The sequence below is a fragment of the Anas platyrhynchos genome, chromosome 1, assembly GCF_047663525.1.
Source record: "Anas platyrhynchos isolate ZD024472 breed Pekin duck chromosome 1, IASCAAS_PekinDuck_T2T, whole genome shotgun sequence".
NCBI classification, from domain to species: Eukaryota; Metazoa; Chordata; class Aves; order Anseriformes; family Anatidae; genus Anas; species Anas platyrhynchos.
Window position 1 is genome coordinate 42,920,801 of NC_092587.1, and position 18,627 is coordinate 42,939,427.

General features: G+C 52.2%; 1 protein-coding gene across 4 annotated transcripts in view; it reads right to left on the minus strand.

Annotated features, from left to right (window-relative positions):
- Positions 1 to 18,627, minus strand: part of TCF20 (transcription factor 20) — a 112,235-nt gene that overhangs the window by 60,726 nt on the left and 32,882 nt on the right. The window contains exon 1 of one of the 4 annotated variants that reach the window (XM_027453737.3): positions 3,363 to 3,512. The exons of the other annotated variants lie outside the window; for them this stretch is intronic. The gene's annotated coding sequence lies outside the window, so the exon portion shown is untranslated. Of the gene's footprint in view, positions 1 to 3,362; positions 3,513 to 18,627 lie in introns of those variants that run through there. 4 annotated transcript variants of the gene reach the window in all.

Sequence of the window (18,627 nt, forward strand, 5' to 3'; positions counted from 1 at the left end):
GAAGAAACTGACCCAGGTTAAGAAAATTAGCTTTTAATTTTGTAAAGTCTGTAGGGATCTATCTTAGAGGGTTCAAGCAATAGGAGCACCTTGTAGAATCTCACACAGTTTCTATTTCAGGATGCTGGGGACCCTTCCAGTTGCCTCCTAAAGGTCAGGTTTAGGTTGATACTAACAAAACCTCCGCTTATGTATCGGGGCTGTCATCATCCCTCTTGAAGAGACCACCTCTTGCAGCTCGTAACCCTACTGGCACCTCTTCTTAGGACACCACCAACGAGCACAGGAGCAGGGAGAGAAGACTCAGCAAGCACGATGCACATCTCTCTATCAACTCTATGAGCCTCCGTTGTGTTCACCTAATTTCAGAAATAGCCCAAACCCACAAACAAGATTGAAGATATCCCAACACAAACACTTTCACACAACGAGCGCTCCGGAGGGCTGCGGTGGGGCCCGCAGTAACCCTGGCTGAACCCAGGTCTAACCAAGAGATGCAGTTTTGATTAGAAGAGCAAAACTGGTGAAATTTCACCTTCCCTGGGGAGCAGCCTGCACTTCAGGAGTCCCCCCGTCGCAGCCACGCAGGGTGAGCGAAGGGATGACTTCCCTTCTCCGAAAGCAGCGGCGCTTCCCACTCCTGCAGCATGATTCATTCCCCAGGCTGCAGATCAAGGTGCCAGCTTACTCCTAACGCTGATGAGAAAGGGTAGTCACCCTGTTTGTAATCAGCTAGCATTATCTCGGCTCCAGAAACAGTAAGTCAGCAGCTAGCCTGAGGTGGTAAGTAGGGGGTTTCCTTAGCAGTTCTCTTCATTGAGATTGAGAAGTTGTTTTTTTGGAAACAAAAAAAAAGTAAAAAAAAAAAAAAAGTGGTGGTTACAGGAAAGGGAATATCTTAACAGAAACGGGGAACCAATTAACACTTGCAGCTTGTTCCCCTTCCCCAGTGCCTGGAAAGTCTGCTCTGACACAAGCATCTCCAGCCCAGGGCTTTTTGAGAGACCCTTGCACATCCTCGCTGATTACTTCCCCTACTCAGGGAGACAGACTGTCCTTTACCCTAAATGCTTTTATCCTCTTGATGAGGTCTCTTACCCAGCTGGATCCTGCCTCACTTCTCCCACTGCAATCTCTGAGCCTGAGAGAAGACACCTGGGGACCTTTCACTTTGCTTAGGAAAGAGATTTAATCCTTTCACATCCTGGCATGGGGTTGAAGCGATGCACTCCTCCCCCTCCCTGAACACCTCTGGTTACAGTCCTGGGCGACGGATGTCCCCAGCTGAAGAGAAATCAAAGCAAAGGATTTTCTCCACTGTTTTTTTTTTTTGCTCTTTTAGGAGTAATTTAAAAGCAGGTGTAGATAAAGAACCGAGGAAAACCCTGTGGGGAACAATCCTGCCGTACCTAGACAAGATGATGAGGCTTAAAATCTCTTCCGCATCTAATCATGGCTAAATCACAGCCTGGACGTCCCCTGCCACCCTGGATGCCACAGGGAGCGTGTCCCTCGTTGTCCTCGCAGCGCCTGGTCCCATGAGGTGACCCGCGGGGCTGCCCTCCTGGGCCTGGGGGAGCCGAGGGGGAGGCAGAAAATCCCTCAACATCACCACCGTGATGGAGCCGAGGTGCAAACAACCCCCGTGTCGGTGCAGGGGGCTGGCTGCCCAGCATTTTGGGTTGGGTTTTGTGGTTTTTTTTCCCCACCGAAGGTCCCTGCGGGCAGCAGGGCAGGGCCGAGGGGCACAGGCCACGGGTCCGGTCGCAGAGGGAGCCGCAGATGGGGGCCTTCCCCCAGCCTGCAAAAGTGCCGCACGATTAATTATCCATCTGCGCTACAAAAGATCGGCTCTATAACTGCAGGGGGTGCTATTCATCAGCCTGGAAACGTGCTGGCAGAGGACAGCCAGGGTCCAGCAGTTGACATAAAGAAATAAATAAATACAAAAGCGGGACGCGCTGCGGGTCGCAGGGGCGGACGCGCGGCGGGACCCGGGCGACCCAGGCATGGAGGAGGCCGGTGCCGCAGCCGCTGGGCCCCACGGCTCGGCCACGGCTTGGCCACCAGGATTAGCCCCGCTGGCCACCGGGGCGAGGTGTTGGCAGAGCTGGGGGCACTGGGAGCAGTGACACCTGCATGCTGCCCCCGCTCCTCAGTCCTCCCCTTCGCGGGCTGAACCCAACATCACGCTCGCAGTGGCCGGGGTCCAGGCTGGCTTCACCGCAGGGGCAAATTTAGCAGGACCCCAGGTCCCCAAGCCCTGTCCTTTGAAGCCCCCGTTTCCCAGAGCGGGCATTTAGCAAGTACAAACGCAACACGGTGTCAGGCATCCTTCCCCTGCCAGTCTCTGCCAGCCGTCCTCCTCCAGACGCACGCACTAACACAAAATGACGGCTTCCTCAACAGCCTGAATGAGCAGAGCCCTCGCGCCGATCCCTAATTGTCTGCCTTTTACTCTCTCGCTCCAGTCATATTATATCACAAAACTCAAAGCAGCCCACCCACTGTCCCTGTCTTTGTCCGAAATCTCAAATGAACGGTAAATTGGACAGAGGAAAAAAAAAATATGCTGAAGAAGAAGGGAGGGGCAAGCTACCCCCCCCCTTTTCCTCCACCCCCTTTTTTTTCCTTCCCCCTTCTTCTTTTTTTTTTTTTTGAGGTTGCTCTTTGCTGGTGCACCCACACTGCTATTGTGCTGTCGTCAGTTTAAAAGGGGAAAAAAAAAAAAAAAGATGGAGATATTAAAAAAAGCAATCCCATCTCCCAGCCCTTGAGAATGTGACCCCGAGGCCCTGCCCTCCTCCCTCCCCGCGCACACCCAGCGCCGTCAGGGCCCCCACCCCAGCACCCCCTCCCCGCTCTGAACCTGCAGAACGGGGGGGGGGGGGGGGGAAAAACCCAAACACCTCAGGAACCAAAAGAAAAAAAAAAAAAAAAAAAAAACCAAACCACCGTCAACAGGATACAGCCGGGAGGTGGGGGAAGAAGGAAGGATGAGGGGAGGAGGGGGGGGGGGGGGGGGGGAGGATAAAATAAATAAATAAAAATACCCCAGGCAGGCACATGCACAAACCCAATAACCCATTTCTGGCGCTCTCCAGAGCTGGAGCCAGCCTGCGGGGAGCAGCCACCAGCTGGGGCCTTGGCAGCGGCCGAGCGCGGGGGGCTGCAGCTGCGGCCCCGCCAGAGGCCGTGCCGAGCCCCTGCCCCGCGGCCCCCCGCTCGCGCTCCCCGGGCGGCCGCGGCGTGTCGGGGTGCCAGGGCCTCACGCGCGGGGCCTGCCGGCCGCGGCCTCCGCCGGGCCATTTTCCACTCGAAACTTTGGAGAAGGAGAGAGACATAAAGCCCATTTACTGTACCTTTCTGGCATCTTTTCTCAGCTTTCCCTGCTGCTTCTCCCCACCCCCTTCCGATTTATCTCAGCTACTGGTTTTATAAACCGAGAGGGTGGAGGGGGGGGGGGGGGAAGGGAAGAGGAGGGGGCTTTTTTTTTTTCTCCTCTCTCAGCCCCGTCTGCACCTTCTGCCTGAGCCCGCGAGTGAAGTCACAAGGCTGGGGCTCTGACATCACGCCGAGCCCACAAACACAGGATTGTGACTTCACTGCAGGGTAGAACGGGGAGGACGAGGAGAGGGGAGGGGAAACGGCTCTTATTCAAACACATATCTGCAGTAGTAACAAAGGGAACTCAGGAAATGGCTGGCCAAGAAAATGGCTTGTTTTTCCGTAAAAAAACACACGTATCCTCTTTTCTTCTTCTCCCCCCCCTCCCGGTAAAGTTTGCGACCACCGTGGAAATACCTTTTACAAGTGCTTTGAGCAGCACGGGCAGCAGCAAGTGGCAGCCTGGCCACCGTCCTCCAGCGCTGCCCACGCTCCCGCAGCCCTTTGGGGACGGAGCTGCCCCAGCGACCCGCGCCGGATGCAGAAAAGGTGCCGGGGCTGAGACCCAGGAGCACGGCAGGGGACAGAGAGGCTTTTGGGGACGGCAGGGGAGGGGGAAAAGGGCCGAGATGAGCGGAGGCTGCAGGTCACACCCGGGATGCACCGAGAAAGCCAGCTGGGATAAGCGGCAGCGCGCTGGCAGTGACGCTCGGCAGCAGAGGTCTGGTAGTGGCGGGTTGGGCTGAGGTAACGCTAATTAGCATGCATTCATTTTTTATTTTTTTTTTCACCTGAGGATCTGAAAGCACTTTTAAACTGTAATTGGAATAAAAGAGGTATTAAAGCTCAGGCTTCAGGTAATGAAGTTGTACTAGAGGCCTAAGCAAGGCAACAGAGTTCAGCAGTGAGGTTTTCGGTTCCCCATCGTATTTTTGGGTTTTTAGGTGCCCTGGGGAGGGGCAGGGAGACTGGGACAGGTAAAAAAAAGATCCAGTGTGCTCCCTGTGCACAGCAATGCTTGCGTGTTGCTTTGGGAGCAAATGCACGTGATCTAAACTTCTCGGGTCATTTCTGAAATAACACCCCCTCCAAACAGGGATATTAAGTAGGTATGGGCTTAATTTGGCCTGGATAGTTGCAGGATTTGGTGTTCTCTTCATTTATTCAGTTGGAGGGTTTTTAATAGCAATTTACCGAGATTTAACACAACCTCAAATATTTTGGGACACAGGCAAAAAAAAGACCCTCTTAGCTGTGTTCAAAATGGCATTTTCCTCCTCCCTTTGAAGAAAGGCAGCTCAAACACTTGCACTGTGCTAATAATGCCTGAAGGCCAGGAATTCAGAGGGATAAGCCAAGGCCACAGCTACAGCCAAGTGAAAGGAGTAAAAAAAAAAAAGAAAAATTAAAGCACACTAATTGCAGACGATGTAATATTTACCAAGTTAACCGGATTGCGGAGCCAAAGGGGAGGCAGCCCCGCGTCCACCCCTCTTCTCCAGCCTCACCAAGGCCAGCCTGGGGGCAGGAGCGCGCCTGGCGGCGGCAGCCTGCCCCTTCCTGCAGCTTGCCATGCCGCAGGAGGGAAAGCTGTGCATGGAGTGAGCGAGAAGCACGAGGGAAGCGATCCAGATCCCCGCCACGAGCCGGCTGGCAGGTAGGGCTGGGAGGAGCGCGCTGCCGGGCTCGCAGGGAGGCTCTGAGAGGCTCCTCCAAGCCAGCGCGCTCCGTCCTGGACAGGCTCTGAACGGCAGCACCTTGGGCACCGCCAGGGTTTTCCTCCCAGCCCTGGCACAGTCTCAGCACCTGGGAAGATTTTCCCTGGCTGCCTGTAGCATTTTATGGCTCCCAGTGCCAGCGCGGCGATAAAACTGGCTGCAGTGGAAGGGAGACGCTCTCCTTCTGAGAGGGAGGGGAGAAGGTGTGCCACGGGCACCCAACCTTGTACCCACCGCGCTCCTCAGGAGGCCTTGCTCCTCGTTGGGCCACGGCTTTGGCACAGGTTTAATACAGCCTGAATCCCGCTGGATTATATGGGAGAGACCGTGTTTACCTCACCCCATCTCCTTGGGGATTGCCCTGGCCCGCCCGCGGCCGGGCACACAACATGGCCGCTGTGGCGCCATGGTGCCCGCAGACGGCAGGAGCATGGCACACGCTGCTGGGGGAGCACAGCGAAGGAGCGGGGAAAAGAGAGAGAAACCCAACGCGTGCACCAAACGAGAACGGGCCTGCTCCGGCTCGGCCCACGGCGCGATTACCTGCCTTGGATGGCGGCCAGGACGCCCGGGCCGAGTCCCTCCGCGCTCGTGCGAAGCGCCAGCAGCCCGCGCTTCGGCGGCGCCTCTCACCCCAAAATGCCAAACCGGAGCCAGGGCAGGGGCTGCGCGGGGCTTATTTTCACACAAGCGCGATTGTTTTGTTGATGCGGAAAGGTAATTAAAAAAAGTTCTGATTTCAAACGTGCCACAGAATTCCCAGAGCCCGGAGGCTGCTGCTTAGAGGCAGATTAATCACACTGAATTCTCCATCTAGATATTGCATGCACTCCAAACTCCCACCGCTAATAGCTCTAATATTCTCCTCAGCGTGTGCATGCTGCTGGTGTTATGTTCCAGGAATATTAATTCCCCAACTCCAGCTTCTTTCACTCGCGCATGTACCCTACAGGCTTGCTGCCGGGCACCGGGAGATTATGGAGGAGAGAAAATGGGGCTGGAGGAGAGGCGGGGTGCAAAGGTGCTGGCTAGAGCTCCTCGAGGAAAGTCATTAATGTTCTTTGGATAAGCAAGCAGTCCAAATAAAATCTACCTGAAGGCCAAGTTCTTTAAACAAAGACAGCCAACTACACAGGCACAAGATGGTTGAAATTAAAATGAGTTCCCGACGCCGGCTTTGTCTTACCCGCTCCTGCTACCCTGAGACTTGCCCCAAATTGTGATCCTATTAATTGTGCGCTCTGCATCACGGGTTTCGTTTGTGCCTTCTGCTGGGGTCATCCCCAGTCCCTTTCACACCCAAAAAAGGCCACACGCATCTGAACTCCGCTGCCATGCAGCGGCAACACTGAAAATACAGCGGGTTGTAGTGTAGTCGCCCAAAGAGCAGGAACTACGCTCCACAATGGTTGGCCCCATTGGGGAGCATTTGCTAGAGCCAGCAGGCTCTAGGAAAAGGGACAGGAAAATAGCTCAGGGAGTCCAGCTCAGGGTCTCTGTGCCCGCCGGGGAACAGAAGGTACACCCTGGCATCCTCATCCCACACAGAAGAGGGGAGGAAGGAGGCAGAAGGGAAATGTGTATTTTTTCTGTGGGTTGGAAGAGCTGCTGCTCCTAGTAAGCAGTTCAGTGTGTGTGTGATCTATATATACGGCCAAAAGGCCAGCTGCTAAGCTTTAAAACGAATGCACACTTGAAAAGTACCATTTAAGATGCCTATGATGTAATTTTCAAAGCTGCTGAATGCTCACAGCTCCTAGTGCTGTTCAGGGAAGACTGCAAGCAGCTGCCAGCGGAAAGCCCAGGTCTCAGGTCTCTGAAACCAGCCACACCGGGGCTCTGGAAAACACCGCCCAGAAGACACCTCCAAACAGCCGGCTGTGGCCATGCTGCCATTCAGGAGGACTGCCTGCCTGACAAGAAGCTGTCATGGATATCGTTTTTCTTTGTCAAGCAGTCAAAATACATATTGCCGTGTAATATGCATCAGCACGCCTGTGTCAGCGCTGGGAAATAAAAGGGACTTTGCCCCTTTTGTCGCAGGCATTTCCAATAGGGACAGGGGCACAGCACCTGAGCCGTAGGTAGATCGTGCTGCGTGGAGCTGCCTGCCAGCCGTGAGCACAGCTCACAGCACCTCCGCTGGTCTCTGGGCTGCAACCTGCAAGGCCACAGCTGCACAGGCATAGATGGTGGTCTTCTGACAGTCATGACAGATCAAAGAGAAAAGGCAGCATTTTTACAGCTGAATACTTTGCAGTGATCTGGTGGTGGTTGCAGGGAGATGCAGCAGAGCAGAGACATTTTTCTGAGCTTCCTCTGCTTCCCGTAGATCCCACAGGTCTACAATCACACATGTGGCCTGAACTCTTAGCCCCAATTCCTTAAACTTGATTCCTGCTGCAGGGAAGGGGGAAAACGGGGCTTCAACCCCGGCAATGGCTGCACAAGGCCCTTGGGGCTGAACTCTGCTGTAGTGCAAGGGGAGAGGCGCTGGCTTCCCTCCTGGTGATAAAGCGAGGCATCCCTCTGTGTAGCTTAGGTGCAAATCTGTGATCCTCTTTCTCTCTTTGTACACAAAGAATGAAGCAGATAGCGAGGCTGACATCTAAATCCTCACTATTGGACATCTGAGATAACCCCGGTTGTTTTTGTTTTTCAAGCTCAAACATATGAGAAGGGAGAAAGACAGAAGGATTTCAACCCCTGCCAAGCCCTGTCGCCAGCCCCCTGAGTTACAGATCTATGAACTCTTATGGGATGAGGGCTCTTTGCTTTTATCTCCCTGTGCAGCTCATGTCCTCAGCCCTTTGCAAACAGATGTTTTGCCCTCTGAAAGGGAAAAGAGGAAGCGAGAGAGAGAGCAAGCAGGAGCAGGAATGCTGTCTGCAGATGTCAATCAGGACTTCAGTCTCGGTCTTACCTGCCAGTCCTGCAGGAGGAGGATACATGAATTTTCTAGTTGGATAGTCAGTATCATCAAACAAGAAAATTGTGAGGTTCGGATTGTAATGCAGCCTCACGTTCAGTAAAAAAGGCCCTGTTACACGGAGAAGATGTGGGACTGAGGATCCTATTCCTAGCACCTTAAAAATTAAAAATTTCACTACAAATCTCCTAAAGAAACAGACAAAAATAGTACAGCATTTCAGACCGTTTTTTGCAGAGCACGGTAACGCTGGCAAGGGGGAAGTGATTGTAGGTAGCATACCGTCAGGCTCGGGGGAAGCTCTCCCTGCATTATTTTTTTTTTTCAAAATTACACGAAGGCAAAAAAAAAAAAAAAAAAAGCTGCTCGGGAACGCAAAGTCTAAGGATTGCACGTCCACAGCGAGTGTCATCTCCAGCGCGGCGCTCGCCGCGGCAGCCGGCTCCCCCCCGGCAGCAGCCTCCCCTGCAGCCACCCACCACCCCGCTGCTCCCCCCGGCCGCGGCCCACCCGCTCGGCTCGCCCAGTACCTGCAGTGCAGTGGGTGCCGTGGGCCTGGCGGAGCTGCTGCCGCTGTCATCTCGGCGGAGCTGGCAGTCACCTGCCAATCTCGCCCCCACTTCCTCCTCCCTCCCGCTCCCCCCACCCCTCGCCAGTGCTGCTTTCCCTGGGGATGGATCACTCTCCCCCCCACACACCCCCCCCAGCAGCAGCCTCGCAAATAAGTCCCGTTAGCTCAATCATAATCCCCTCCAAGGGTTTTAATTAGCGGCCGCGCGCAGCGCTCCGGACTGCGAGGCACGGGACGGAGAGCGGGGCTAGCAACAGGGGGTAGGGAGGCTTGGGATGGCCGCGGGCTTCACGCCGGGGGCACGGCTCCCTCCCCCCCACATGGCAGCCCTGGCACGGGTGGCCCATAAATCCCCGTGGGACGCCGAGGCCCTGGCACAGGCAGGTGGGGAGCAGGCGACCAGGGGAGGTCCTGGAGCACCTCCAAGAAGCCCAGCCCGGGGCAGCATCGAGCACGGGGACCAGAGACAGAGGGGGCGAAAAAATCAGGTGCATTGTTCCCTCCTCACAACATAGAGATATCTCAACATACAGAAAGGCCTGGTTCACGTTATCATTGCTTCCTTGCAAGACAACAGTCTTATTAAGCCTCCCACCCCCTTTTTTTTTTATCTGAAGATTCATGGGTTTGTGGTCTGGGAGGCATCTTTTAGCCCCGAATGAAATGGACGCAGCTTACCGAACTTCAGCTCTCCACCTAATATTTGTTTGTTCGCACCCATTGCGGCTCCCTTAATTTTTAACAGGTCTCAATAAGTTTTGTCTTTTTTTTTTTTTTTTTAAATAATCAGTCACTGAAGTTTTATCTGAATAGCCCTAAGCCTATTAGTGCTGGGGTTGTCCGTGGAGCCCCCTCCCCCCGAGGTTAAACAAGCCCACAGTTCCTTTTGTGCTCCAAATAACACGCTGGGAAGAAAAGAGGCAAAGAGGGATAAAAAAGCCCAAGCCCCACGCTCGGTCCTTTTTAAGACATAAAGAGACACTGGAAAGGGGCATAAATGCAAGGCCTCTTTTAATTCCCTCCCTCCCCCCCTTTGTAGGTCACCTTTCCTATGAAGACATTGATGCTTTGAGTCTTCATTTGCTTAAACCAAGAGGAGAAGTTCAGGTAATCACCGTAGCAGATAGTGGGGCAGAGGAGGCTTCTCCAGGGGGTGTGCTGGGAAGGGGACAGGTGTAAGGGAAGGAACCCAAAACCCAGAGGGGCAGGGACCTAACACACACCGGGCAGGCACGTTTTGCTCTGAGGGCTCAGAGCCCGGCACCACCCTGCCCATGCCAGCCTGGCAGCCCCTGAGCAGCCACCTCTCTGCCCCAGGGGGAACCCAGCACCCCCAAAATCCTCGCTCCACGCGGGATCCCTAGGGATGGAGAAGGACTACATGCTGCCCCGAAAGCTCCACCAGTCCCACGGTAGAAGTTACTCCCCATCACAGCATCATCCCTGTCCAAACACGACCACAGCTCCCATTAGTCACCGGCACGCTCCCCTCGGTGAGGTGAGGTAGCAAATTATGTCCTCTTGTCCCCGGTTTTCTTCCTTTTTCTTAAATCATGCTCGCTGTGATGTATGCCTTAGTACGAGCTCCCTGCTTCCGTCGCCTCCTTGATGAATGACAGGAGAGAAGACAGGATGAGCTGCCCCTTCCTTCTCTGCTCTCCCTTAGAAAAAAAACACATTCTCAGGAAGAACTGAATGAAAAGTGGCAATTTCGTCCAGGCCTCAAGTGCACAGACACCCTCTCGTCCCTCCACTTGCTCTCAGTGCTGTGTTCAGAGTGTGCCGATGGTGCTCCCAGGCAGGTCGGAGCAGTCCCTCAGCACAGCTCCCCTTCCCACCGAAGGAACCCAACGCCTTGCCCAAGTCCTCATACGCACCCAAAATTAGATATATAAGAATAAGCCCTGCGTACTCCAATGGCTCTGTACAGAAAAATGTATTTCCATAGAAAATACAACCAGCAACAAAGGGCGAAACTTGCGGGGCTGTGTGCTACCTTCAGCGCGTATCCTGCAGCACAGCTCTGCAGCACGCAGACCGCTTCCAGCGCCTTCTTAATGTCAGCACATGGGCTACAAACACCCAGAGGAGGCCTGCCAAACTGGTGAGGAGAGGAAAACACCTCGCTCCACAACAGCAACAAATAAAGGAGCGCTATTCACCAAACTCGGGAATCCAAATCTGTTTTGTCCTGTTTTCCATGACTACTGACTGCGAGCAGAGGTCTCACAGGGACGAGCATTAAGTATTTATTCCAGCTCTTGGTTTTGTCAGATTCTGATGCCACTAACATGCTTCGACTCTGCTCGGAAAACAACATGTCTTTTTTAATCCAGGGATCCCAAAACAACACTGCAGCAGTACCTCTAACCTCATCCACAGCACCCAGGCTTCACGCAGCTCTGCAGCACGCGTTTCCCAACAGCAGCCAACGCTGCCCTGAGAAACCTGCTCCAGTCCAGAGCCTGCACAATTCGTACACCCTACTCCTCTCTCCTTTGTGGTAATATTTAGCCTTGTCAAATATTACTTAGCTGCACATTAAATATCACAATTAAGAAAGAGAAAGAGGGGAAGAAATAAATTAGGATCTTCCAGATTCTGGCCGCTACTCTGAATTGCACAAGGAAGTGGCACATGGAAGATGAGGAGCTGTTTATAGGCATTAAACAACTCGCTAGCAATCTTGTAGGAGCAAACATAAAGGCAACATGTCCTAGCAACCCTACAAAAATTATCTGAGAGATCCCACCTCCGTGACAGCGGTCAGCATTGTAGTTAAGTGTTTCTGAACAAATCTAGAGCAGAGGTAAATAAGGGGCAGGAAAATATAATCAAACACTCCAGTACAACGCTCCCAGAAAGAACTGCTACAGCCCATAAAAGGGATGTCTCTGAGATGAAGGGAAAACAGTACAAACACTTTGTCACCAGCCACTGGAAACAATAGTGGCGGTGGGAGGAATATTGCCTTACTTCTGGAGGGGGATGCAGAAAAAAGGGGAAGCTTTCAGCTACTTGCAGGAGAAACGGGGGGGAAGCTGAGAGGGGCGATGTGTGTACAGACCACTGCAGGTGATGGCCACTGGGAAACTTGGCTGGAAGTTGCAGGCCTGCCAGCACTGCTGGTTTAATCACCTGTCTGCTATTCTGGAGGTTTGCGATGTTCCCATCTTCTGGTTCTCTCTTTGTGCAGGACTCTGACCTCTCCAAAAAATGATGCAGACAAAATAAGCAGGTTTCTAGTTCTTAAGCATTTCTTCCAGGCAAGAAGAAGTTGAATCCCAGAGGCTTAAAACCAAACCAACTCCCTGCCCGGAATAGAAACCAATCTGTGGTTAAATCTCAGGTTTTTCAGGTAGTGCCAGGGCATGGAGGGAGAGGAGGCTGACAAGTCCTGAAGCCCAGGGCCATCTGCCCTGACCTGGCCTGCTCTGCGCCCTGTCCCCACCTCTCCAACCACGAAGCGCTCGCCGCCCGCTGCTGCCAAACCCCCTTTAATTTCCTCCACGCTCCTCGCTAATTAAGCCTCCAGCCCGTTCCGCCTCTCCTCCCACCTGGCCCAGCTTAGCTCCCCGCTTGTGCATTTTTTTCATTCTTCCCCACGCTCGAGAGATTCAAGTTTCGGGAGCCTCGAGGGCTGCCCCAGCCCAGCCAAACCACGGCCTGCCCTCCTGCTGCCACAGCCGCATGGGATCAGGAGCGGTGCTGGCTTCAGTGTGCGCCCCACGCTCGTTTTCCCGGTGCTGCCATACATGATTAATCACCCCCGGGACACGCCTGCCACCCCCCCCGGCTCTCAACCAGCCACAGCAGCGGCGAGAGCAGAGAAACCTCCCCGGGTGCCCGGCCCCGGCCTTGCTGGCGTCTCCCGGCGGAGACCTCCGATCCTCCGCACGCCTGCCCCTCGCCCGCCTCGCAATTAATCTCTACCCTTCCCCCATGTTCAAGCCGGCCTCGCCTCCCCCCTCCCCCAGCCCCCGTCCATCTGTGTCTAATTGCGTTTCATCTGCAGTCGTTCTCTGGAAGACTCACCGGGAAGGTGTCCAGAAGACGCGCGCAAGCCCAAGCACGCGCTCGATGTGGGGCGCGGGGGGCGGCGGCGGCTCAGGGGCGCCAAGTCGGGTGCTCCAGGCCCCCCGTCCTCTCCCCGGGCAGGGGACGAGGGACCACGAAGGACAAATGGCCACGCAAAGCGGCGCAGGACAGCCGGGGAGCCGTGAGCTCGTCCCCTGGCCTCCCGCACACCCGCGCCCCTGCATAAATAACGCACGTGCGTGGCGGTTCTGCGCGGCTCAAAGGGTTTCCTCCTGGAGGGCCAAGTCCAAAGCTGGGGCTGCTGACGGGTTCAGAGCTCAGGTGGGACACGTGCTGCCCAAGGGCTGAGTGCCCCGTTTCCTTCGGGGGAGGCTGGAGCCACGTGGTTTCACGCGCTGCTGCCAGATAACGCGAAGGCATGGGGTAACGTGCGGCAGCTGGGGAGCCGAGCCTGGCGCCCAGCAAGGGAAATGTTCTCCAGCTTTTCTTCACAGAGTCAACCTCCCAGCTGCCAGAGGTTAGGGACTGAGCTACTAACCCACATAACACCACCTTAAGCCTTGTCGGTGCGCTGCCAAGACTTTAAATACATGAATTCGCAGCTCCGGTGGGGGTGACACAATTCCTGTAGCAGGACAGCAACTTGGACCCGGACAAATCTTTCAGGGGTTGCTCCTGTCCACGCTACCGGTGAGCAGAGCCCTAACCGGTACCTCCCAGGCTTTTTCTTTCACTTTTCTTCCAATGCAGCCCCAGCCAGGCAAACAGGGGAGCGAGCCGTGGAGTTGCTGTGACTAACGAGTTGCCATTTGCCGTCTGAGTCACAGCACCGCTACACCGACCGGCCTCCTGGTGGCTCGAGCCAACGTTTTACTTCTCACTGCAATGGGGAAGGACTGCAAACAGAGTCAATTACTACAGCCCAGATGACGACTTATAATCTGATCATGGTAAATCAACTCGCTGGCAATCATCTGCTCGTACGTTTTGCTCTGCCAGGATCAGATCCAGTCAAATCTTTTGGTTGCACCGAATGCCATAAGCTGCCTGCGTTTCTGCAGCACAGCTGTAATGCTGGTTGTGGTGAAGACGCTGAAAGCTACCACCCCATTTTTATCCTTTTAAGCCTCTCCTCAAGACACTTATTCTAATGAAAAGTGCCACATTTGAAGATGTCAATCAACAGAAGCAGATGTGGCCCAAACATATATATAGGTCTTTAAATAAGCACTAAAATCATGCTTCCTTCTCCCTCATCCTTCTTGGGTATTGGACACTGACTGCGAGTCCCAGAAGTCTGGGTTCAGTCCCCTGTTACAATGCAGACCTGCTGCACCATCTTGAACCACAACACAGCTTTTCATGAAGCTATAAAATGGGGACAGGATTAGCTCTGACACAAAGCAAGGAGGAATACATGCATCGACGCTCCTAAAAAGCTCTGTACAAAAGACAAGGGTTGTATAAATAACTAAATATAAATACACACAACAGATTTACCACTGCCCCAGAACCCTGACTTTGTGAGGCAGCCTACAGCAAAGGGTATTTTCCTGACGCTCACCGATTTAAGGAAAACAAGTACCTGTGAGAGAACAGACAGCACTCCATCTGCAGATGAATTTTATCTGCTTGCAATGCTAGTTCGGAGCCAGCACATGCTGGGAGTAAACAAAATTTGTGAGGAGACAACAGTATGTGACAAATGAGAGCAACACGTGGACTAAGGACCATCCAACAAGTCCCTGTGCATGTCAACATCACAGAAACCTCCACTACCCATCTGAAGCCTTGCAGAGAGAAAGACACAGAAACTCACCTCTCCTCCCACTGCGAGCAGCCCTCTGGTCCATGTCAACATGCATCCTCCACACTGGCAGAGGAAGTTTGTACTGGCATCGCCTAACCTGTACTGTCACGGTGCAAGGACTGTCAACCCTCTATCTTTCATCAGCACAGAGTTCTCCTTATCAGAGAAGGAAAGCACAAAAGGGAGGGAGAAATGCGTTCACACAAGCAGTGTTTCTCTGATGCTCAGCATAAAAATCTAATCAAAATTGTACCAGAATGGTGATGTGAAAAGCACCCTGCCAAGTCAGTAATAAATATAAAATTCATATCTTACATTTCCACAATATATCACCTCTCATCCTGCAGTACTTTCCGCATTGTTAGGACTCAGATGAATCCCCAAATCAGCACAGATTTGCACTGGAATCTAACATTTTTGTTGGCTTCACATTCATTCAAATTACATCCTTAAGCGAGAGTAGGATAACAGACACTTAAAATGGCCCCTTGAATGCGGCAGCAGCCATTTTAAACAGGGCCCGACTCCTTCCAGCTGCCCAACTCGGTCCCCGAAGCTTGTCCCCCGTCCACCGTCTGTCCCTCTCACTCCCTGTGCCTGGCTCACCACGCCAGCCATCCCGTGGCAAAGCAAAGGCCACGTGGCAATTTTAGGGTGCACAAACAGCTGTCAGCCCCAGTAGGCTCCATCAACATCCCAACTCCAAAACTGCAGAGGCTGCAGCCTCTGAGATTTCACCAGACAACAAAACCCCACCTTCTCAGCTTTCACCTTTCTCAGGCAGTAGCAGACAATGCCCTGCAATGCTATCATGCACGGCATCTGCAGGGACCAAGAGCTAACACCATGAAGCTAGCAGTAGTAACAGCTTCTCCTGATTGTGAAGACCACGTGGATTGGGAAAAAAAAGTGGAGAGGGCATGGAGTAAAAAGTGATCTCAGCTTGCTTTCCATTAGTCATAGCCTACCTCCCCATGGCCTGTTACCTGAATACTCATCACCGAATCCTTCCCAACAGATGCATTTACCAGTGATTCTGATGGGAGCAATTAGTTGTGCCATTCTTTCTCATCCTATCAATATGCTTATATGACAAAACAGCGTCCATTTTTGGCCCAAAGATTTCATGTTCTGCAAGACAGGTGTATAAAAGACAGGAGGCGTTAGAAAACCCCGAGGAGCTGTGCAAGTGTTAATAGCAGTGGGTGCATTAAGATAGAAGGGCTGATTTTAGTCCTTCATGCATCATACCCTATCTGAGCACAGCAGGTCTAAATAGGGAAAGCATATTCCCAAAGCTCAGCTAGCACTAAGGTATCTAAACAAAGACCAGGTTTTCATGACTGCTCAGCAACCACAAGCAGTAGGTGTTCAGTTCCTAAAAATTCTGACACTGCATCTAATGAGCCACAGACAATCTCAAACTACTCCGCTACTAGTGGTAGCACAGCCAACTAGGGTTAGCAGCAGTGAGACGTACTGCAAGCTTTCCCCTTTTGTCAGATAAGGCTTCAGGGATCCTTCATATTGTTCATACCCATATCTTTTCACTTCTTGGTGGCATTGCCTGCAGACTGGCATTTGGAGGAAAAGTCCTTGGAAGCCACAAAGATATGAATGATTTAAAAGAGTCCATCCAAAGGAGGAAAAAGGAGATACTAATGCTTGAAGATGCTGCCAAAAGAAGGTACACAATAAAGGTAAGAGTCTTCTGTAGTTCCATTTACATTTATCTGCATCTACGCTGATGAAATCAGGACGGTTATTTCACCTCTAGCAGCAGAAACACAGCTGCAGCACAGTCAGATCCAACTCCCGATAAAATAAATAAATAAATAAATAAACCAACGCAATGTCACTTAGCTTCACAATGCGACGATAAACCATGCATCATTTGTCTTCCTTTTCGTAGCATAGATAAGGCCCTGGAACAGCATCACCTGAACTGCGGTCCACAGGTCGCTGCTGGTGTGTGAAGCGTGATAGGCGGTCCATGCAGCACGCTATCTGCAACCACCGCACCTCGTACAACTCCCCATCCATTGCCCGGTGTCATTTTTCTCATTATAAACACCGAATGTTTTTATGCCTATATGCCAGATAAGCACTTACACCTAAATGTAAAATATCGGCCAGAGTGCGTTTATTTTGACCAAGGGGAAGCAGCGGTGTAAGACCCTTCCTGAGCACGCCAGCTATGTCATTGCATCCGCAATGTTTAGCATGTTCTACTCACAGTCATTGCAGTGATACAGGCATAGGAGACGCAGGACACGTCGCCGAGGCATCTATTGGAGAAGACTGTTGTAACAGACCTACTTCTGTGTGCACGTGGGCACTGTCACAAGCAAATAGCTGCACTTGCTGCATGCCCTTGCAATATTGGCAGTTTCTAGACCTGACAAGCCTCAAATTGTCTTACAATTTGAAAAGTTGCAACCGTATCTGAAAACCAGTATTTAATTTTGTGCTAAACCCGCTCAAAAAGCTCATGATAAAATAGAAGGTCACAGAAGTAGAACCAAGAAAGGAAGCCCATTGGCTTGTTACTGCATGGTACAATAAGCGAAAGAGGACAAATCACTTTAACAAGGAGGCATATGGTCTGATCTTCTCAGGGAAACGATGGAAACGCAATCATTCGGGACAGTTACAACTAAATTGGACACAAACACAAGAAAACACGCGGAAGGAAGGATCACATCTACTGCATTTTGATCATGCATGGAACAAGGTAATGAGATCAGTGATTATTGTAGGGTTTTGTTTTTGCTTGGTGCTGGCTAAAGGATATTTAATTCCTCAGCTGAAAGCAGGTTTATTTTATATGTCCAACTTGCCAACGTCTACCCAGGTTCCAGTGTGGGACAGTCCCTGTCACACAGGAATGTGACAAATGTGTACATACAGGTCGGAACAGAAAGGCGTCAGGCAATGCCACCATTCTTGACTCCATGAGGATAATCAAGTAATCGTGCTGAATCAGACGGGTTGTTTGTTTTGCTTAAAATGAATTTACTGCAACAAGTAATTAATATTTTGAGAAGAGAAGGCCTTTGTTAAAGATTCACCACATTCACCCCTTCAACTAAGGTTTCAAATGTTCACATTCATAGATTCATTTACACCTCCCACTTGTCCTTCAGCAATGCCAGGAAAGACCAGAGTTTACGTTCCTGGCATCTCAAAGATAAAAGAGAAACAAAACCAAATCATCCACAAAACAAAACACGATAAAAAAAATAAATAAAAATTAGAAAACACTCCAAACGAATTAAAACACCCCAAACCTACCAGGTCTTTTATCCATCACCAGCGAGAAGAAATGGTGTCCAAGATGAACCACGAGGGCACCTGTCCCCTCTCGTGTGCAGCACGAGCAGTGACATGAACCAAGGAGCCTCGTGGGCAAGCAGGGCGCCACGGGGCGTGCCAGGAGGAGCCCTGAGCCCCCCTGGGCCAGGCCTGGGGCTGTGGAGCCGGGCTCAGCACGGGGCACATGGGGCAGCCATCTTCCTCTGCACCTGCACCGGGGCCCACGGCTCTCTCCCCTGCGTGCCACGCACCCGGTGCGCTCCGGCAGCCCCGGTACCCCAGGTTGCTAGGGCATTTGCATATGTTAATTGCAATGTCAGGGTATTTGCCTGTGCTGATCACCGGAGCGATGTTTGGCCCCAGCGCCTTCGCTTATTTAGGGGAAAACGGCTGGATCTGACTATACCTGTGCCGTGCTGATGTCACCGGCTGCTATTTCCAGCCCGGTTGCCATGGAAACAACCAGGCCTCAGCACCAGTTAGCAGTTCAATATATAATTTACTTATTCTTTTTCACCTAAGTGATTAGGACTCAAAATACAGAAGCATCTCACATATATAAAATCTTCTGATCGTTTCACAGGGATTTCTTGAAGACAAAAAAAAGTGCCAGAAATACCACACTGCGCTTTTCCCCAGGGAAAGGAGAGACAAATAAAAGCCAAAACGAAGGAAAAAACCAATCCTTTCCTCCTCTGTTCCCTGCCCTTCCAAGTTTCAAGGGAGGCAAAAGCTAACGTAACACCTGCCTCATCATGCACAGCCATAAAGCCCTGCAGACAAATGGCAGCCTGACCCCAAAAAGGCCTTCCTTGGCTTCTACAGATGACCGCCACAGGTTAACCTAAAACTCTCTCCC